The sequence below is a fragment of the Cebus imitator genome, unplaced genomic scaffold, assembly GCF_001604975.1.
Source record: "Cebus imitator isolate Cc_AM_T3 unplaced genomic scaffold, Cebus_imitator-1.0 Scaffold55, whole genome shotgun sequence".
In the NCBI taxonomy this organism is placed as follows: Eukaryota; Metazoa; Chordata; class Mammalia; order Primates; family Cebidae; genus Cebus; species Cebus imitator.
In genome coordinates this window covers 905,684-928,559 of record NW_016107370.1, presented here as the reverse complement: position 1 = coordinate 928,559, position 22,876 = coordinate 905,684, and the positions used below count along the sequence as shown (strand labels likewise).

Here is a 22,876-nt window from a genome sequence, read left to right as displayed (position 1 = left end):
TTCAAGCAATTCTCCTGCCTCAGCCTCCTGAGTAGCTGAGATTACAGGTGTACACAACCATGGATGGTTAATTTTTATTTTTTTTCACTGACATGGGGTTTTTGCCATGTTAGCCAGGTTGGTCTTGAACTCCTGGCCTCAAGAGATCTGCCCACCTTGGCCTCCTATAGTGCTGGGATTACAGGCATGAGCCACTGCGCCTAGCCAAAATATCATTCTCTTTTAACCTAGAATTCTGCTGGGACAGAACATGCGCCCCATGTCTCAGGATCCCTGCACATGCTGTATTCTTCACCAAAGACTCTTTCCCTTCCTTCCCTTCACCTGCTGATCAGGTGCTACCTCCTCCTGGAAGATTTCCTGATTCCTTGTCTTTCCCAGACCAAAGTGAGGTACCCCTCCTCTGCTCTAGTGGTGCCCTGTACATTCTCATCCCAGCATGGATGGTACCATCTCAGAGGTGGTAGCTAGCTTTTATCTCAGGTGTGGCTTGATCAGTGGTGGTTGCCTAGACACTGGTTTTCAAAGTATGCTCCCTGGACTAGCAACATCAGCACAAGTAGGGGTTGTACCCTAAACTCATTGACTCTGAAGCTTTGGGGTTAAGTCCCAGTAATCGGTGTCTTAACAAAATTTCCAGGTGATTCTGATGCCTGCTCCAGGAGAATCCCTGGCCAAGAGGTTTTTGATGAGTAGGATTCTGAGGTGAGTAGGATTCTGAGGTGATGTCCAGCCACTGCAGGAAAAGGTATGTTAGAATTCCTTAGTGCTGGCCAGGCACAGTAGCTGATGCCTGTAATTCCAGCACTTGGGAAAGCCAAGGCAGGTGGATCACAAGGTCAGGAGTTCAAGACCAGCCTGGCCAATATGGTGAAACCCCGTCTTTACTAAAAACACAATATTAGCCGGACGTTGTGGTGGGTGCCTGTAATCCCAGCTACTCAGGAGGCGGAGGCAGGAGAATTGCTTATACTTGGTAGGCAGAAGTTGCAGTGAGCCGATATGGAGGCACTGCACTCCAGCCTGGGTGACAGAGAAAGACTCTGCCTCAGAAAAAAAAAAAAAAAAAAAGAATTCCTTTTGCTATCACCTTGATCAGGTGAGAAGCAGGACAGATGTGGGCCCAGGGGTGTGGCATCCCTAAACTATATTGTAATTGCTGTTCTACTTGTCTGTGTTTACACTAGTGGCCATTTCAGTGAGAATAGCATCTTGGCAAGTCTCATGTTGTAGCTCAGTCCTCAGTGGAGTTCTTAAATTGTAGCAGCTATTCTATAATTACAAATTAAATAGTGAAGTCAGAAACATTCCTTTCCACACTGATAGGCACTAGCATTAGCTGCCATTATTAGAGGCATGTTTTATGAGAGAGAAGGCCATTGAACAACATCAAACCAATAATTGTTGGCTGTTTTCATAGTGACTCTACAATAAAAAGAATCCACCATGGCCTAATTAAGTGAATTTTATGGTTTTTGCTCCTTCACTAAGCTGTCAGAGGAGAATAACCAAGTTCTTTCTTGGACTTCATAACTTAGTAAAATAGTCACAAACACAAACAGATATTTAGAAATAGGGCTGGGCAAGTGGCTCACGTCTATAATCCCAACACTTTGGGAGGCCGAGGCAGGTGGATCACTTGAGGTCAGGAGTTTGAGAACAGATTGGCCAACATGGTAAAACCCCATCTTTACTAAAAACACAGAAATTAGCTGGGCATAGTGGTGTGTGCCTGTTGTCCCAGCTGCTTGGGAGCCTGAGGCAGGAGAATCGCTTGAACCCAGGCAGAAGAGGTTGCAGTGAGCCAAGATCGCGCCACTGCACTCCAGCCTGGGTGACAGAGTGAGATTCCATCTCAAAAAACAAAACAACCACTACAATAATAGATATTTAAAGATTTTTGCTTTTTTTTTTTTTTTTTGGTACTTATTGCCATACTTTGGAAATGCAACAAAAATACTAGGAATTTTTCTTTAAGCATCTACTTGGGAAAAAGTGGACTCTCTTATGATCTTTTGGCTTGGGTTAGAGATATTTTTACAAATGGTACTTGGAAATAAAGACCATTCCATAACCCTGAGCTATGAAATATTTAGGGGAAAAACCAGCTAACACTTGTATCCACTCACTCTTCTACTTTGGTTTTATGTTGTTGTTAAAAGACAAAGGATAAATAGTTTTCAAGATCTTCTATATTTTGGAGTTAGTATAACTCCAATCATTTTCTAATTAGACGAGGCAGCATCCAGCTTAATACTAGGTCTGGTTTTTTAAAAGTCAGTTTTAGGTGCTCGTCAACAAAGCCGGAACATGAGAAAGTTGAACTGATTTGTGGCGCTCTTACCCTGGCCTTCCTGTGAACTTTTTGAGACAGAAGACAGGCACCAGTTTGCTAAAGCCTTTGTGAAAGTATACCTAACTTAATCAACCAGATGTGACTGTTGCCCCTGTGGAACATTCTAAGTTGTCACAATTTAAGATGCTCCAAGTGTTTAGTGCTCAAGGTCAGGGATGCTTCTAAATATCCTACAATATGCAGGACAGACTCCACAACAAAGCAATGTCTTACCCAAACTGTCACTAGGGTTGAGGTTGAGGAATTCTATCCTAAACCATGGGTTGGAGTCCTCTTAAAATGCTGTGGTTCCGCAGGACTTAGTCATAGGCGCATTTCATACTCTCTGCACATCCCCAAACATAGCACCTTGAGGACTGAACTCTGACTTTAGTTGAGGAGATGATGCCCCTCTAGCTGGTGCTTATGCCTTTTGGCTTAAACCTGGACTTGATCTTTGACCCGTTTCTCTTCCAAACTGTACCCCGCCTTCATTTCCAATCCATCTCCAAAGCCTGTTGCTTCTACCTCTGGAAGACCTTGACTTCACCCGATAACCTCTATCTCCGCTGCCAACCACAAGGTTCAAGCTGTCATCTCCCTCTCCTGGACCATTCCAGTAGCCTTCTCACTGAGGGCTACGCTTCCACCCTGCCCCTTCCAAACAAGAGCAGCCACTCAGATCCTGCCAACCCTTGCAGTAGCTCATGCTGTGGTTCTAACAACAGCCACCTTCTCTCCACAGCTCACCATGCCCAGCCTGCCCTGACCCGGGCTTCCCCCCGCAAATTCCATTATTTTACTACTTTAGTTTCTGTAGCATGAAGAGTTTCTTCCTGTCCCACGAACTTCAGATTTGTAGCTTTCTCGCCTGAAAAGCCCTTCCTCTGAATGCCTCCTTATTTTTTGTCTTTTGGTCCAAGTATCATTTCTTCAGTGTAGTCTCTGCCCACCCCAGTTAAAGTAGGAGTCCCTCCCGAGTTATGCCCTCTGCTCACTCTTTCTTTCTTGAGTAGCAAGGATGTAGAGAACAGGGGAAGCCCAGAAATACTGTTGAAATGACAACAGCTCTGTCTCCATGTGCCCTTCGATGTATGGTAGAGGAGATGGCTTCTGTGTTTTCTTCAATGCCTAATTTCCTTTTTTTGAGATGGGGTCTTGCTCTGTCACCCAGGCTGGAGTTCAGTGGTGCAATCTCAGCTCACTGCAACCCCTGCCTCCCAGTTCAAGCAATTCTCCTGCCTCAGCCTCCTGAGTATCTGGGATTACAGGCATGAACCACCACGCCCAGCTAATTTTTGTGTTTTTAGTAGAGACAGGGTTTCGTCATGTTGACTAGGCTGGTCTCAAACTCCTGGCCTCAAGTGATCTATCTGCCCCGGCCTCCCAAAGTGCTGGGATTGCAGATATAAGCCACCATGCCTTTTATAGTGTCTCTTCTTGTGAATATCAGGAGTCTTGCTTCATTTAAGGCAGCATCCAGAAAACATATTTGAGATTTTTAAATTTCATATCCCCCATGGTCTTTCTATATTGTTAAAGGAAGTAAATACATAAAAAAGACTTGTTTGTTAAACCATATGTGTCCACCCTGTTGTGTGCCTGTCATCAGTTTCAAAAGACTACAGTAAGCATGTTAGAACTTTTGTTAAACATAAAGATACATAAATATTATCTTATCCATGCCTGCATTCCATCAGATGTCCTCTTTCCCCCTGTAATCTTTACAGTTTCGGTTTTATAGTCTCTCTGTAGAGAATTCTTAACCTGAACACAGTGTTCTCTGTCACCCATCATGCTTCTAGGAACGTCCCTGCCTTCCATCAGCCAATGCATCTTTAGAAAAGACAAATTAGGCCGGGTATGGTGGCTCATGCCTGTAATCCCAGCACTTTGGGAGACTGAGGTGGGCAGATCACCTGAGGTCAGGAGTTTGAGACCAGCCTGGCCAACATGGTGAAACTCCTTCTCTACTAAATATACAAAAATTATCTGGCGTGGTGTTGGGTGCCTGTAATCCAAGCTACTTGGGAGGCTGAGGCAGGAGAATCACTTGAACCCGGGAGGCGAGGTTGCAATGAACCAAGATCATGCAGCCTGGGCAGTGAGAGAGAGACTCCATATCAAAAAAAAAAAGAAAAAAAGACAAGCTAAATTAATCTAAGCCAGGTATCCTTTAGAGAGTAAAGGAATCATATTACAGTCAAGGCTCAAACAAATATATTTCACATTATCTAGAGCCTTTCTAAAAATGTATAAACCAGAGGTGACTGAAGAATTTTCTGTGTGTGTGTGTGCGTGCCATTCATTCTTGACCTTTGATAAATGAGATTCTCAACCTCACCTGGGAAGCATCGAAAATATTGATGCCTGAGTTTTCCTTGCCAGAGAGTCTTATTAGCCAATCTGGGATAAACCTGGGTGATTTGCTCGTGCATAGTCAAGACAGAGATGGCTTGGAAAGTAGACAATATAAGAGTCTACCCTTTATAGGATACCTACGTGTGTAAAATATTTACTTGGGCTTACCAAAATGTCTAGATATAAACCTGTGGGGAAAGTGATTGAAACAAATGAATAGTGTAACTTAAGGATGCTGGATTGGCATCTGCAACGCAGCAGCTGTGGGTGGCCTTGATCAGTTTTACTTAATTTCATAGTTCATATCTGTATAGATATTTTCTGCTGGCAAAGCATTGCTTCATGTAATATCTTATTTTCGCATAGAGAGCATAGCATCATTGCACCTTCTGCTCCATTCGCCAATTAAATGGATTTCACTGCAGCAGCCTTCTGGCCTATGGCTGAGGCCTCCCACGTGCTTCCCAGGCTGGGTTAGGTATGGTTTTGCCAAGCTCCCACTGCAGCCTGAGCATACTGTCTTCCCCTGGCATTTACCGTATTTTAAATATAATTATTACTGTTCTTTTAGAGATGGATCTTGCTGTGTTGCCCAGGTTGGAGTGCAGTGGCCTGATCATAGCTCACTGCAACTTTTTTTTTTCTTTTTTGAGATGGAGTTTTGCTTTTGTTGCCCAGGCTGGAGTGCAATGGTGTGATCTCGGCTCACTGCAACCTCCGCCTCCTGGGTTCAAGTGATTCTCCCTCCTCAGCCTCCCTAGAAGCTGGGATTACATGCATGTACCACCACGCCCAGCTAATTTTTTGTATTTTTAGTAGAGACAGGGTTTTACTATGTTGGCCAGGCTGGTCTACAACTCCTGACCTCAGGCTATCCACCTGCTTCAGCCTCCTAAAGTACTGGGATTACAGGCATGAGCCACCACGCCCGGCTAAATCACTGCAACTTTAAACTCTGAGCTCAAGCCATCCTCCAACCTCAGCCTCCTGAGTGGCTAGGACTACAGGTGTGTGCCACCATGCCTGACTACTTAAAAAAATTTTTTTTTGAAGAGACAGGGGTCTCCTTATGTTCAAACTCCTGGCATCAACATCAAGCTATTCTCCCATCTCAGCCTCTCAAAGTGCTGGAATTACAGGTGTGAGCCACTGCACCTGCCTGTGTTTACCAGATTCAACAGCCTGTGTTAGGATTTGAGTTATAGTGAGAGATCACCATATCTTCTTCATCCCTAAGGTCCACAACCTAGTAGGCATTCAATAACTGAAGAATTAATGAATATATTCATTTCCACTTTACAGATGGGGACACTGAGGCACAATGGGCGCTTCAGCGCTGCGCTCTTACCCCCCTCATCTTCGTGAGCTCTGCATTCCTCTTGGAAAAATAAAGAATTTTGGAGATATTTTTCTAACAACCCATATAGTTCAGAAACAGGTGGTTCTGTTTTATGATTTTCACAACTCTGCAGTGTTGCCAAAACTCAACAAAGCTCTCTCCAAAGATGGAGTGAAATAGTCTCAAGAATAAAGATATGATCAAAGTAACCCACCTTCTAGCAAGAATGGAATTCACATTACACTTCAACCTAGATCAGAAACTCAGTCCCAACTTCTGAGGATTAAAACTCGCCTGGCGAGACTTTGGAAAAGCAGAAGTTCCTGGGCTTTATCCCTTCCCTTTCTGCAGTTCCCCAAGTGATTTTGAAGGAGACCAATCAGCATTTAAGGCCTCCTTTTTGGTGTTCTTGGAGATTACTGATAACTGACCAGCGGTGGTTATGTGAATGGTCTTCATGTCTGATTTTAACATTTTATTTTATTTTATTTTATTTTATTTTATTTGAGACAGTCTCACTCTGTTGCCAGGTGCCAGGCTGGAGTGTGGTGGCGCGATCTTGGCTCACTGCAAACTCTGCCTCCCGGGTTCAAGCAGTTCTCCTGCCTCAGCCTCCCAAGTAGCTGGGACTACAGGCACGTGCCACTACTCCCAGCTAATTTTTGTATTTTTTAGTAGAGATGGGGTTTCACCATGTTGGCCAGGATGGTCTCGATCTCCTGAACTTGTGATCCGCCCGCTTTGGCCTCACAAAGTGCTGGGATTACAGGCGTGAGCCACCACGCCCTGCTGATTTTAACATTTTAAACAGTGGGCTGACCCAAACACAGCCCTGTTTGAGCAGCTGGCTTGGCCAGGCCACACATATCATACGTACCTTGCTGAGACAAGGAAGTTGTCTTCTGTAGACATTCTGATGGAATCAGAGACGTGGCTATTGAGGCTGGACTCTTGACCAGTTAGAAATCATTTCCTAATCAGTTAGGTTGGGGAAGGGGGGATGGACATGCTGGAAAAACCAAAGAGAAAAAGAAAGGTGAAACCACATCTTCCTTCTATTGGGGTGACACTGTCCACAGAAAAAATAAAAGTTTTTTACATGTTGTGTACAATATTACCTCCATCAGGCAACCTCTTGGTTGAAGCCAATTAAGAGATTTTGAGGGTTGCAAAATGTAAGGATTGAATAAGCATCTCTCTTAGGGTTTAAATGAAATACCTCCAGTGTTTAGTAGAACTGGCAAACTATAAGGAGTCCTGATTGCTAAGTAATTATGACTTCCTTTCCCCTGATCTTTTGAGAAGCTTGTTTTTGTTTCTGGTTTGCTCTCTCTCCACACTCCCTCACCCGCCTGCCTGGATTGGAAGCCAGCCCACCATAGTTTTCATTGTGAAATTCCCGAAGCTGCTAATATATATAAACATACAACAGGATGTTTCCCACAGCTGTGCATAGTGACTTGGGAGACAGGCCAGAAGGCCTCTTCAAATTGGGTGAATTATGTAAAGTCTTCAGTTAGGTTTAACAGTAATTATACAGTTATGCATTTTTATTTTAAAAGGACTTTAAAAAATTTCACAAGTTAGATATTTTTTAATCCTTTCCAGGATTTACTGAAGTGAGCAAAAGATTAAAAACTAATGTTTGCTTTACCTTTGTCCAACTTCAGATTTTAAACATTTCTCTACATTTATTGACATCTTCCAAAGCATATACAGACTCATTTGTGAAATCTGAGATTCATAATAAATCTGTTATGAGAATTAGAAACATGGGCTGCAAGGCCAGTTAGTTTATTCAGCACTTAAACGCTATCATTTATATGCCTTGACGATTTATAACAGGGTTAGCCAAAAGAGACTAATATTTAATTTAAACTAATGTTTAATATTATAAGTATTAATTTACCTGTATTATTTTTTCTTTCATTACACAAGAATGGATAATTATACTAAAGATAAGGTAGAACTACCATGTTCATTTTTGCTAAAATAAAAAGAGAACATTAGGCTATAGCTGACACCAACTTTGGATTTCAAAGGTTAATTTCACATTTTATTTTTGCTCCTTCTGGGAGGCTTTCAGCTCTATCTGTGAGTGCTCCTAATTCTCTGCCTCTCTCAATGCCGGATTGAGTGAAGTAATTTCTCTCTGCTGCTAGACATCTTTTTGTTTTTTGAGAGAGGGTATCACTCTGTTGCCCCGGCTGGAATGCAGTGGTGCAGTAATGGCTCAGTGTAGCCTCGACCTCCCAGGCTCAAGCGATCCTCTCACTTCAGTCTCCCGAGCAGCTGAGACCACAAGCACATGCCTGGCTAATTTTTGTATTTTTTGTAGAGATGGGGTTTTGCTATGTTGCCCGGGCTGGTCTCGAACTCCTGTGCTCAAACAATCTGCCCACCTCGGCCTCCCAAAGTTCTGGAATTACAGTCATGAGCTATTACACCCAGCCCTGCTAGACTTCTTATGCTTGGTCCATAAAAGCCTTCTCAAGCTACTTCTGGCCAAATTTGGAACCTTTCTAAAGTATCTCAGGATTCTTGTTAAGTGTAATTTGTGATTTCTTCTGTTTCTGGGAAATCCCCTCCCTTGAACAGGGGTTAGACCTAGTGATGTCCTTCTAGTGAATAAAATATGCCCATAGTGATGGGATGTCACTTCTGAGGTTGGGGCACAGAAACACCCCACTTCCTTCTTGCTCATGCTGTCTTACCCTATCACTTTCTGCAAGAGAAGCCAGCTGCCCCATGGAGAGACATTCAAGGCAAAGAACTGGCCTCTGGCCAACAGCCCACAAGGAACGGAACCCTGCCGGAGACCCTGTGAGTGAGCTTGGAGGAGGATCCTCCCCAGGCTGACCTTTAGATGTCTGCAGCCTTGCCAGGAGACCCTGGGCCATTCCCAGGTTCTTGATCCATTGAGACTGAGATTATAATACTTGTGGTTTAAACTGCTAAATTTGGGGGTATTTTGTTAAGCAGCAATAGATAGCTAATACAAGGACAAAGTATGGTGCAATTAAAGTTGCCGCTTGCATGCGGGGAGCTCACTATCTGGTAAATGCTTCTGTTCTTGACCATCACAGGGAAGTCAAGGTGGGAAACTATCATGTTTGTTATTTCCTGATAAGTTTTCAAGCTTCAGTTTTCTTCCACCTATTATTTTTATTTTTGTTTAATTTTCAGAATGAGTAATACATACAAATGGTACAACCTTCAAAAGGTACAAGAGGGTGGCCGGGAGTGGTGGTTCATGCCTGTAATCCCAGAACTTTGGGAGGCTAAGGCAAGAGGATCACTTGAGCACAGCAATTCAAGACCAGCTTGGCCAACATGGCAAAACCCCATCTCTACAGAAACTATAAGAAATTAGCTGGGCATGGTGGCACATGCCTGTAATCCCAGCTACTTGAGAAGCTGAGGTGGGAGGATCACGTGAGCCTGGGAGGTGAAGGTTGTCGTGAGCCAAGATCCCACCACTGCACTCCAGCTTGGGCCACAGAGAGAGACCCTGTCTCAAAAAAAAAAAAAAAAAAAAAAAGCGTCAGTCTTCCTGCCTCCTCTTAGCCCAGTTACCTAGTTCTCCTACCCAAAGTCACCGGCCATCACCAGTTTATTGGTTATCTTTTTAGAAATCCTCTTTGTGTTTACAAATGCATACATTCCTATTTCTTTTTTCCTCTGAAACAAATGAAAGTGGAATCTGACTTTCAATGGCCTGTCTCAGGAAGATGGTAGATCTATAACAGATTGAAATCTTACATAGTTTGTGACTTGGATTCCAGCTCCCAATAGATAGGAAATTAGCCCGGCTGGGCACTGTGGCTCACACCTATAATTTCACACTTTGGGATGCTGAGAAGGGCAGATTGCTTGAACCCAAAAGTTCAAGACTAGCCTGGGAAACAGCAAAATCCCATCTCTACAAAAAAATGTAAAAATCACCTGGGTGTGGTGGCACATGCCTATAATCCCAGCTATAGGCTGGGAAATCTGGGAGGCTGAGGTGGGAGGAATTGCTGGAGCCTAGGAGGTCGAGGCTCCAGTGAGCTGTGGTCACACCACTGCACTCCAGCCTGGGTGAGACCCTATTTAAAAACAAACACACACAAATAGGCTGAGTAAACAGTTGGAAAGGAAGACGATTGCATAACCATCGGCCTGGAGTAGGACTTAGAGAAACCATCTGGAGTACTGAAGACATCCAGGTGAACTGCTTTCGAAGAAGCTTCCAGAATGGAGTATCTTGTTGACCTTTGAGGGATTGGTGGGAAGGGGGGGGAAAATAACACCTTAGAAAATGTCCCAGACAGTTGTTCCAGGCTTTTCTCTTTTCTCTCATTTTCTAGCCAACTTCTCCCAAGGAAGACTTCATATTGTGAAAAATAATTGCTTTTTTTTTTTTTTTTTTTTTTTTTTTTTTGCGACTTGGTTCCAGTCACTTTTAAGTAACGAAGGTGAGTTAGACAGGAAACAAGCCCTGAGAACAGATATGAGGAGGAAAGAAAAGGGCTTGCTGTTTTATTTCCCTCCTTCTCTCACCTTCGTGGGCAGATCTGGGTGACTGTGGTTGACTGTGTGGAGGGGCTCTCAGGCTCCAAAACAAGTCACTCCTTCCCTGCCTGGCCCTGAGACCTCCCTCACACATCTTAACCTCTTCATGTCTCTGCTTCCTTTCCACAAGGTGAAGGTCATTAAACGAGATCATTAAAATGACTTTCAAGAATGGTGGAAGCCTAATTCACATGATCTCACAGGGATGCGAGGTGCTACTGTGACAGTCATCACCCTTAAGATTATAGCAGCATGCCAAACAAGACACAGTGGAGGCAAAGGGTAATTGGACAGAACTCAGCTGAATACCAGTGGTAGTTTTGTTTCTTTAATGTGTAGTATGGGTTCCAGATGGAATTGAATCATCAAGTATGCTTACCTGGTTTGTTATGCCAAGTAAAACGAGATTGGCCAATCTTTCTTACTTATTGTTCGGAAACTACAGAAGAAAGCAGCCATCAAATGATGATGGTTCTTCAGTGACTCATGCCTCCTTTGATTAGAATCCAGTGCAGCCTACTCCTTATCCTGGCGTCATTACTAGATATTGTCTTTTATTTTGACTAAAGAAGCATATGAATGGACGGATTTATTTTATTTTATTTTATTTTTTGAGACGCAGTTTCACTCTGTCACCAGGCTGGAGTGTAGTGGCATGTTCTCAGCTCACCACAACCTCTGACTCCCGGGTTCAGGCAATTTTCCTGCCTCAGCCTCCTGAGTAGCTGGGATTACAGGCATACGCCACCGTGCCTGGCTAATTTTTGTATTTTTATTAGAGATGGTGTTTCACCACGTTAGGCAGGATGGTCTCGATCTTCTGATCATAATCTGCCTTTCCTTGGCCTCCCAAAGTGCTGGGATTACAGGCGTGAGCCTGGCCGAATGCATAGATTTTAAAGAAATGCCTAGGCCGGCTGCAGTGCCTCATGCCTGTAATCCCAGCACTTTGGGAGGCCAAGGAGGGTGGATCACCTGAGTTCAGGAGTTCAAGACCATCTTGACCAACATGGAGGAACCCCATCACTACTAAAAATACAAAATTAGCCCGGCGTGGTGGTGCGTGCCTGTAATCCTGGCTACTCAGAGGGCTGAGGCAGGTGAATCCCTTGAACCTGGGAGGCGGAGGTTGTGGTGAGCCGAGATCGCACCATTGCACTCCAGCCTGAGCAGCAAGAATGAAACTCCGTCTCAAAAAAAAAAAATAGAAATGCCCAATTGTTTCACTGCTCCCTGACAGTGAATCTCCTGCTCTAGGTAGAACAACCAATTTTTTATTTCAGGCTACTCACCTGTGACCCTGATAATATGGAGTGAGAATTCCTTCCTCCTTATTCATTCCTCCCTCCCTGTTTCCTTCTTTCTCTTTCTTCCCTTTTTCCTCCCTCTCTTCCTTCCTCTTCTCTCCTTCCTTCTCCTCTTCCCTCCATTCGCCTTCTCTCCTTCCTCCTTCCCTCCTCCTTTCTTTTTCCTTCTTTCCCCTCTCTCTCTCCTCCTTCCTTCCTTTTCTCTTTTCTATTTCTGAGACAGAGCCTCCCTCTGTCACCCAGGCTGGAGTGCAATGGTACAATCATGGCTCACAGCAGCCTTGACCCCAGGCTCAAGCAGTCTTCCAACCTCAGCTTCCCAAGTAGCTGGGACTACCGGCACGTGCCACCATGCCCAACTAATTTTTGGACTTTTTGTAGAGATGGGGTTTCACCGTATTGCCCAAGCTAGTCTCGAACACTCCAACCCAAGCAGTCCACCGTTCTCGCCCTCCCAAAGTGTTGGGATTATAGGTGTGAGCCACCACACCTGAACCGCCTGTCTCTCCTTCCTTCTCTTTCTCATCTCCTCTGTACCAGGCTTGGCCCTGGGCATTCATCACACAGCAAAGAGAAGAGTCGAGATCCCTGCCTCCATGAAGCTGACATTCTTGTGTGGCGAAGAGAATAAACACATTAATATGTGTTGTTAACATTTATCACATGTTGATGATATGTGCAAGGAAAAATAAATAAGAATGAAGGGCAAAAGAGGTGAGCGCTTACTATTTTGTCCGAGTGACTCAGGGAGCTTCGTTAATAAGGTGACCTTTCATGCAGTCAACGTCTGTAAGCTAGTTACTGTATATTGTACTCTATTCTAGTGCTGTGGTTGTAGCTAAACAAAATAAACAAAAATCCCTTTGCTTTGGGAGTGTACATTCTGGTCAGAAGAGATTATTAATAATTTTTTAAATTCTATTTTATTTTATTTTTGAGACAGAGTCAGACTCTGTCGCCCAGGCTGGAGTGCAATGGCACAATCTTGGCTTACTGCAACCTCCACCTCCGGGGTTCAAGCAATTCTCCCACCCCAGCCTCCTGAGTAGCTGGGATTATAGGCACATGCCATCATGTACAGCTAATTTTTGTATTTTTGTAGAGACAGGGTTTTGCTTTGTTGGCCAGGCTGGTCTCAAACTCCTGACCTGAGTTGATCCACCCACCTCGGCCTCCCAAAGTGCTGGGATTACAGGCGTGAGCCATCCCGCTCGGCCTACTAAGTAAATTTTACAGTCTGATAGCAGATGAGAAGTGCCATGGACATGAGGTAAAGAAGGGGGACTGGCAAGTTTGGGGTTTAAATATGGTGGCGATTGATTAGGCCCCTAAAAAGGTGACATTAGAGCTAGGACAGTAAGGTGAGGGGCTAAGCCTTGTGGCTACCGGGAAAGAGCGTTCCAGGTACAGACACTGGGTGGCCTCAAGCCCCAGGACCAGGGAGGCAGCAGGGTGGCTAGAGATGACGACTGAAAGGGAAAGAGAGCACAAAGATTGGGTTTTACTCTGAGAGAAGTGAGAACCCATTGCAGAGTTTCAAGCCGAGGAGTAACTCCATCTGCGCTACCTTTGGAAGAATCAGCCTTATCTCCATGTAGGAGTTAGACCGAAGGGCGAGGTGTCTGGGGCTACCTCTGATCTGGGTGAGGGAGAACAGAGCTTCAGCCAAGCCGTCTGCAGGGAGGTGGGGAGAGGTTTTAGGTTCTGGAGACATTTGGAAGGCAGAGGCCTAGGGCTTGCAGATGGGTAGGGAGGAGGGTGGGAGAGAAGACGAGACTCCGGCATGACTCTAAGTATTTTGCGTGAGCACCTGGGAGATGGGTTTGCCTTTTACTGATATGAGGAAGTCTAGGGGATAATGAAGTTATGCAGGAAATTGAGGGGTTCAGTTTTAGGTTTGAGTAGACACCTGAAGTTTGAAATGTAGCTTCCTTTGGTAATATGGAAACATTTGGGGGAACCACCCTCCTGTTGAATAAAGTGCTAATAAGTGGGTATAGAATGTCGGGGCCAAAGTGCATCTCAACGCGAAGACGATGCTCAGAACCTCTGCAGAGTTCAGGAGCTTGGAGCAGTTACTCAAGCTGGAAACTGGGCACCTTTTTCAGTGCTTTTCCTCCCAGACCCCCTGCCTAGATGAAGTGAGTTGTGAAATGCTGCTTCTGCCTCTGAAAATTCTGCCAGAACTCCCATCCTTTCTGCCTGCACTACCTTATTAGCCTCCACCTTTAGCCTCTGTTGCCAGAGGACAGTAGGGATTTTCTGTAATCTTATCTTGCCCACAGATTAACACCATCTCTTTCTGGAGTCTTCGGTTAGGGTTATCTTTTTTTTTTTTTTTTTTTTTTGAGATGGAGTCTCCCTCCAGGCTGGACTGTAATGGTGTGATCTTGGTTCACTGCATCCTCCACCCCTCCACCTCCTGGGTTCAAGAGATCTTCCTGCTTCAGCCTCCCAAGTAGCTGGGATTGCAGATGTGTACCAGCACACTGGGCTAATTTTTGTGTCTTTAGTAGAGATTCGTTAGTGGAGTTTGTTCCACCCATCTCAGCCTCCCATAGTGTTGGAATTACAGGCAGGAGCCACCCCACCTGGCCTAGGGTTATCATTTCTAAAATGCAGATCTGATGAGAACAGCCCCCGTTGTGGAAGCCCCAGGCTCTTTGCACAAATGATTCCTGAACTTCTGCTCCTCACCTCCTACCTCCCACCTCCTCACCTCCTCACCTCTGCAGATGCTTCAACTTCAGGGCCTAATTCACTTATTCCAGAATAGCTTCCTGGGCCCCGTTCCCTGCTCTGTGTCCTCACTGTCCCCGTTACTTCTCCATCACAGCAGACATGCTTCTGTGGGCTGAATTCCTAGTGTCTGCCTTGCCCCAGACTTAAGCTTCATAGGGACAGGAGTCACATCGCTCACCAGCAGCTAACGGAATACCTGCCACGTGGTCAGGAGGTGTTTACTCAATGCATGGGAGGGCTCAAATGGCCTCTCCCTGCTTAACACAAATTCCAAATGCCTCTAGCACCCAGAGCCTTCCCAGCCCTGCCTCTGCCTGTTTTCCAGTCTCCTCTTCCAACTCTCTTCTTCCTCCTCCCCCAATGACTGACACTTTAGTAACTCTGCACTAATGATCCTGTGTGCCTTCTGGGCTGCAGAATATTTGCCCCCAGGGATTCTTTTCCAGAAATGTCTTTCTCCTCTCACTTTCTGTCTCCCAACTAGACAGTGGCCTGGCTTGAGGCTTTGACCTTCAAGGCCAACTCAACATCCCTCTTCTCTCTCTCCGTCCCCCCCATCAGGTATAATTGACCATTTTCTCCTCCAGTTCTCCTGCTAGCAATACTCACCGTGAATGTCATGGTAAGGTGTTTATTGCCACTGTTCTTACATAAACTACGTGCTTATGAGGATGGGGTGTATATTTCGTGTGTTACTTTAGATACTGCATAACTTTATATACATATATACCTAAAGTACTATGTATATTTTGTATCTTTATATATAATGCATAATTCGTTTATTGGATTGATTAGGGGGTAGTGGAGGAACAGTGGAATTTTACATTTTAGGAGACTTGTTCCTTATAATTATCTTAGCTCTTTTGTTTTATTCTTTTTGAAACGGAGTTTTGCTCTTGTTGCCCAGGCTGGAGTGCAGTGGCGCAATCTTGGCTCACCGCGACCTTCACCTCCCGGGTTCAAGGGATTCTCCTGCCTCAGCCTCCCGAGTAGCTGAGAATACAGGCATGGGTCACCATGCCCAGCTAATTTTGTATTTTTAGTGGAGACAGGGTTTGTCAGTGTTGGTCAGGCTGGTCTTGAACTCCTGACCTTAGGTGATCTGCCCGCCTTGGCCTCCCTAAGTGCTGGGAGCACAGGCGTGCTCTTTTGTAAAGCACTGATATTTAACAAAATTACAAGTTTGAACTCAGACAACTTGCAAAGTTTCTGTTTTTGTTTTGTTTTTAGCGTAACTTGAGGGAGATTTCTAAGTATTATGTAGGTTTGGTTAACCAACCTAACATGTTTTCTAGGAGTATAAACATAGAGACGTCTGCTGAATAATCAGTATGTTGATTGTAGTTTTAATCGTGAAAATTGGGGTGGGAACAGCTAAAGGCAGAGCTAACTGGTTTCCTCGCAGGTATTTATCATGAGTTGTGTGCCTTAGGCTGTGTTCCCTTTTGAATGTGGTTTTTCTGGTTGTTCTGACAGCACTGCTAAGTGTGCCCTTTGACATTACTGGAGAAATAATTTATATTGTTTGATGCCACTCATATCTTTGGAAACTGAATGAGTTCTGATCAGGTCATTGATTTCCAATCTGTAGGATTACAGTAAAATTTAGACCTGAGACCCCACCCAGAGCCTCCTGGTTCTGTCTGTGGCCTGAGTGAATCAAAAGATGCCTGGACAGCTCATTACTTAACAAACAGAAAACTGCCACTGGCGTTTGAAGTGCAGATGCCCAAACATCAGTCTAGTCAGCCTGATTTTTAGAAGCTTGATTAAGGGAAACTTGGTCATCTCAGACAATTTAGGGATTATAAAGAAAGTGACCTGAAGGATCAGGAAGTAAGGGAATTGCCTAGCGATGGGAGATGCACCATGCCCAGTGCTGAGAGAGGTAGGTAGACTGTCATGCTTAATCAAACTGTCTGAATGCGTGATGGACTACTCCCATATCCTCTAAAGGAGGTATTCGGACTCTGACATAAACAGCTCCATTTTGAATTTAGGGAGAAGTTGTGATATAAGACTTGCCATCTTAATTCTGCTATTAGTTGTGACATTAAAGGCAAATTTCTTCCTGATAAAAATTCAAGTCCAGGCCAGGTGCAGTGGCTCATGCCTGTAGTCCTAGCACTTTAGGAGGCTAAGGTGGATGGATGACTTGAAGAGGAGTTCAAGACTAGCCTGGCCAACATGGTGAAACCCCATCTTTACTGAAAATACAAAAATTAGCTGGGTGTAGTGGTGTAGCCTGTAATCCCAGCTATCAGGAGACTGAGGCAGAAGAATCACTTGTACCTGGGCAGCAGAGGTTGCACGGAGCCTAGGTTGTGCCACTGCAATCCAGCCTGGGCGACAGTGAGACTCCATTATAAAACAAAACCAAACAAAATTTACATCCATGTTCCTAGAAGGGTGATGTTTGAGTGTCCTTAATATTGGAGCATGTCGACACATTTTCACCTCCAGGTATGTTGCCAGGAACTTGCAATCTGCCACAGTAGGCAGGCCCCAGAGTACCTGTCCCCTACATGTGGTTTGCCTCCGAGCGGGAGCCGCCCCACTGGCTGGCTTGCTGTGCATTTCAAGGTCCCTGTCTCCGCCTCTCCTTCTTCTCTAGCCCATTTCTACCCCTCTGGAGCTCCTGCCTCAACTATTTGGCTCCAGGGGTACCATGTTCTGAGGGCAGGCTGGCCGGAGGCAGGAGAAAGGAGCCTTGTGTCTCATGGAGTGAGGACAATCCCAAACTAGATGGAGGCATCGCGCATGGTGACTAAATTCTGCGGTGCCATTGCATATAAAACACAGGCCTATCAAGGCAAGTGGCATTTTGTGGATGCTCTGGAAAGATCTAAACAAATTTTGAGCTATCTAACTGAAATGTGAAATCTTTGACTGCAGTTCTCATTGGCAGCTGGGGTGGGCGGGCACCCAGGGAGGCCTGCTGGGCTGAGGCACAGAAATTCTGCCTGAGCGCAAGAAAAACGGTTCTCATTAGCTGGGCATGGTGGCACGTGCCTGTGGTCCCCGCTACTCCGGAAGCTGAGGCGGGAAAATCACTTGAACCTGGGAGGTGGAGGTTACAGTGAGCCAAGATCGCATCACTGCACTCCAGCCTAGGTGACAGTGATACCCTGCATCAAAAAAAAAAAAAAAGCATGAGGGTTTTATGAGCAGGGTGCTGGCCTGGCTGGGTTAAACCTGGGCTCTACTGCACACTTGGGAGACCATGGACAAGTTTCTTGGCCTCAGTGTCTTCATTTATACAAGGGGAATGACAGGACCTACCTCATTGAATCCTTGTACATTTAAATGCATTTGTGTTTGTTAAATGCTTGGGATGGTACTTGATGTGTAGCATTAGCTCAATAAATGCTAGCTGGTGCTATCATTAATACATTACGATATTAGAATTACAAATTAAAGTTATTGGGTCAGGTCTACTGTTTGCTGTGCATTTGGGATGCCCTGGGCTCACTGCTCCTGAATAAGCTTACTTTTCCCATACCCAACTCAATTTTCTACTCTGGAGTCATCTTTGGCTGTTTCTTGCCATTTGAGATAGTCCAGTGGCATTTGTGATCATTTAAAAAATCAGTTTAGAGGGAGATATTTGTGTTTCATAAATTAAGGCTCTAACCAGTTGTCTGCTGGCTTAATGAAGTCTAGCAGTTTCTTGCTTTACCCCAGCACCTCCAAGGAGCCTTGCACTGAGTTTCTTGCTGGTGGATGTTGATTTTAACTAAACTTGGAATTGGTGAATGAATGGTCTTCCATTTGTAGTGGGTTTTGAGTGGGAAGGCCCATGGGCATACATTGAAAGGCTCTAGAGGAACTAGCTTTATTTGAACCCAAGGAAGGGGTTTAATAGCAGAGAAGAGAGAAGGGAGCCTATCAGATCTGGCAGAGCTGACCCAGGAGGAGATACAGCTCTGAGGACGGAGGGGTCACAGGGCAGGCAGATTGCATGGCTCTGGGCGATGGCAGCCAAGCCTACTGGCCATTGGAGCTTTTGAGCAATGCAGATACTTGGCTCTGCATTTTTTCTGAGCTACTCCTCCCCTTAACACGCCTGGGTCAGATGATGGTTGAGCAAGGAAGGTATACTGTCTGAGTACACTTCCCAAAGCTACCTGTCCCTCACCATCAAAATCGGGATACTCAGCCACCCGCCTTACCCACCTGATCCTTCATGGGAGGTGGGAGGTGGGGTCTTTTTATCCAGGCTGGTCAAGTCCTTGCTGAGCAGCTGGGAAAACAAGAACACCTCTGAATTTTTTTATTCGTGGAAATTATCACCTACCTCTTGCTTCTTGGGCTTTTTAACTGGTTACAGTGTTTGCTGCTGTGGTCAGCCCAAGGGTTAAGCCTTTCTCTTGGGTGTGTTTCATTTTACAGCATAACTCATTTCCTCCTTGCATCAATTTCCACTTCTATCCTTGGACTGGGGATTTGTTACCAACTTGGCCTGCAACCATCTCTTGTGTTTTATTTTTAGAACTTAGAGTAAGGATTAGCTATGTAATATTTTGAATCCTTCATACTGACTTCTGTAAAATATACAATAGAGAAAGCTCTAAAAGCTTAGCTTTTTTTTTTTTTTTTTTGGCACATAAGCCTTAAAAATGGCCTTTTAGAATTCTAACCTGGAGTATATTTTCTTCCCTCAATTTCCTTGGCTGGTTATTTTTAGGATTTAGGGATGGCTTTGGAGAAGAGGTGTGATTCTAGGATTTGTCTTAGTGGTTTAAAAAAAAATTTTTTTTCGAGACAGGGTCTCACTCTATTGCCCAGGCTGGAGTTCAGTTCACTGCAACTTCCACCTCTTGGGTTCAAGCAATTCTCCTGCCTCAGCCTCTGGAGTAGCTTGGAATACAGGCACACACCACCACAGCTGGCTAATTTTTGTATTTGTTAGTAGAGAAGGGGTTTCACTATGTTGGCCAGGTTGGTCTAGAACTCCTGACTTCAGATGGTCCACCCCCTGTGGCCTTCCAAAGTGCTGGGATTACAGGCATGAGCCACTGCTCTCAGCCAAAATTCCTTATATCTCATTATAAAAGTGATATCTAGGATATTTATAGACTGTATATAATGTATAAATTGTTAATTGTCTACGTTTATACTTTATAGATTTTTTAAAAATCAACTTAGAGCTCTGTGTGTATATATTCGTATGTGTGTATGTTTTCATGAATGAAGACCCAACAAGTTGCTTGCTGGCTTCATCATGCAGTAGAACCAAAATACCTGGCAAGTCTTAGATCTAATCCTAATTATACTTCATTTCCTGGACCAGTGCTGGCTGGCTAAGGGAACTTTCTGGAATAATGCAAGTGTTTTTTTGTTTGTTTGTTTATTTTTTTGAGACGGAGTTTTGCTCTTGTTGCCCAGGCTGGAGTGCAATGGCACCATCTCGGCTCACTACAACCTCTATCCGCCACCCACCCCCGCCCCTGCCCCCCGCCCCAACCCCAGTTCAAGCAACTCTCCTGCTTCAGCCTCCCAAGTAGCTGGGATTACAGGTGCACACCACCACGTCTGGCTAATTTTTTTATTTTTAGTAGAAATGGGTTTTCACCATGTTAGCAAGGCTGGTCTCAAACTCCTGACCTCAGGTGATCCGCCTGCTTTGACCTTCCAAAGTGCTGGGATTACTGGATGGCACAATGGCCTTGGATTATTCTTACCTGAGCAGTAGAAGTCTTTCTGAGGAACTGGAGCTTGGGTTGTGTGAGATGGTTCTAGAATTAGAGGGACATGTACCACTGCCCTGTTTCCCACCAGCTCAGGCTGCGACTCTGCTGGACCCACACCTTCTCTCTCGGCAGCTCATCTTAGTCCTTCGCGCTTCAATTCTTGAATGCTGCAAGCCTGCCTGAGGTTGGCTCCTTGTTACCCTGTGGATAAACTCTAGGCTCCTGATGCCCTTTTTGATAGACCTCACCTCTCTCTTCCTTACTTATTACTTTCCCCATCACTCTCCAACTGCCCATGACATGGAAGGATTTGCAATTTCAAGAACAGGCTGTTCTTACCTCTAGACCTATGCAAATCAAACACTCTCCACCGGAAATACTCTGTCCCTTCCATGCACCTGTCTGAGTCCTACATATACTCTAGGTCTCAGGCTAGATCTCAATTTCTGCAGTGCCTCCTCTGGGAAAGGCTTTCTTGACCTCTCCTAGGACAAATGGGTGCCTTTTCCTACTATGTGTCCTGGGTGGATTCCCATCACAGCACACTTAATTGAAATGACTTATTTACCTACAAGTTCTTCCTCCTGCCCTAGAGCTTCTTAAAGTGCAGCCCCTGTGCCAGCTGCATTGGTGTCACCTGGGAACTTGATGGAAACGCAGAGTCTCGGACCCCAGACCAGACCTCCTGAATCAGAAATCCTGAGGGTAGAGGCCAGCAATTTGTGCTCAACAAGCCCACCAGAGGATTTTCATTTATGTGCTAAAATTTGAGAACCATTGGGCTCAACCCTTAGCCCGATGAAGGTAGGATCTGTGATTTTTGATTTTTGATTTGCCTAGCTTTTAGCACACTGCCTGCCTAGATACTCGAGAAACAGCCAGAAAGGAAATTCCAGTCATTCTTTCGGCAACTTCTCTGGTCAGGAGTTTTTTTTTAGCTGAAATCAGTTTAAATCTCTTCTCCTTTTTCCAAAGGAGATAAAGAACAACTGAGTACTTTAAAAAAATTATTGTCATCTGGGCATGATGGCTCAGAACCTGTAATCCCTGCACTTTGGGAGGCCTACGGAGGTGGATCACCTGAGGAGTTTGAGACCAGCCCGGGCAACAAGGTGAAACCTCGTCTCTACTAAAATACAAAAAAATTAGTCAAGCGTGGCGCAGACACCTGTAATCCCAGCTACTGGGGAGGCTGAGGCAGGAGAATCACTTGAACCTGGGAGGTGGAGGTTGCAGTGAGCTGAGATGGCGCCATTGCACTTCAGCCTGGGCAACAAGAGCAAAACTCCATCTCAAAAAGACAAAAATTATTGTGGTAAAATTTACACAACATACAACCTACCATCTTAACCATTTTTAATTTATTTTATTGAGACAGAGTCTCACTTTGTCGCTCAGGCTGGAGTGCAATGCATGATCTCACTGCAACCTCTGCCTCCCGGGTTCAAGCAATTCTCCTGCCTCAGCCTCCTGAGTAGCTGGGATTGCAGGTGCCTACCACCACATGTAGCTAATTTTTGTATTTTTTAGTAGAGGTAGTGTTTCACCATATTGGCCAGGCTGATCTCGAACTCCTGCCCTCAACTGATACACCCACCTCGGCCTCCCAAAGTGCTAGGATTACAGGTGTGAGCCACCACACTCTGCGTTAACCATTTTTAATTGTATGCATCAGCGGCTTTAAGTGCATTCACATGGCTGTGTAGCCATCACTGCCATCCACCTGCAGGGCTTCTTCATCTTCTCCAACTGAAGCTCTGCACTCATTAAACAACTCTCCTTCCTTCCAACCCTTGGTAACCATCATCCTACTTTCTGTCTCTGAATTTGCCTACTCTGCGTTCCTCACGTAAGTGGAGTCATACAGCATGTGTCCTTCTGTGACTGGTTTATTTTACTTAGCTTAATGTCTTCAAAGTTTATCCATGTTGTAAGATGCATGTGCCAGGATTTCCTTTTTAAGGCCAAATGATAGTTCCTTGTCTGTATACCACATTTTGCATATCCAGTTATCAGACAGCATTTGGATTGTTTCCACCTCTTTGCTTTTGTGAATATCACTGTTGTGAACATGGATCTACTGTATAAATATCTGCTTGAATTCCTGCTGTCAATTCTTTTGGGAATATACCCAGAAATAGGATTGCTAGATCCTATGGTAATTCTATGTTTAATTTCTTGAGGAACCACTGTGCTATTTGCCACAGTGGCAGTATCTGCACTCACTGCAGCCTCTGCGTCCCGCCCACTCCCCCACCCCCGGTTCAAGCAACTCTCCTGCCTCAGCCTCCCAAGTAGCTGGGATTACAAGTGCACACCACCACACCCAGCTAATTTTTTTGTATTTTTAGTAGAAATGGGTTTCATCATGTTAGCAAGGCTGGTCTTGAACTCCTGACCTCAGATGATCCACCCTCTTTGGTCGGATCTGGGGAGGCTGAGGCAGGAGACTCACTTGAACCCAAGAGACAGAGGTTGCAGTGAGCTGAGATCACACCACCACATTCCAGCCTGAGCTGCAGAGCAAGTCTCTGTAACAAAAAAA

At 44.9% G+C, this 22,876-nt stretch overlaps 1 protein-coding gene across 2 annotated transcripts in view; it reads left to right on the top strand.

Annotated features, from left to right (window-relative positions):
- ATP8B1 (ATPase phospholipid transporting 8B1) overlaps positions 1–22,876 on the top strand; it is a 152,352-nt gene that overhangs the window by 15,590 nt on the left and 113,886 nt on the right. The window lies entirely within an intron of this gene.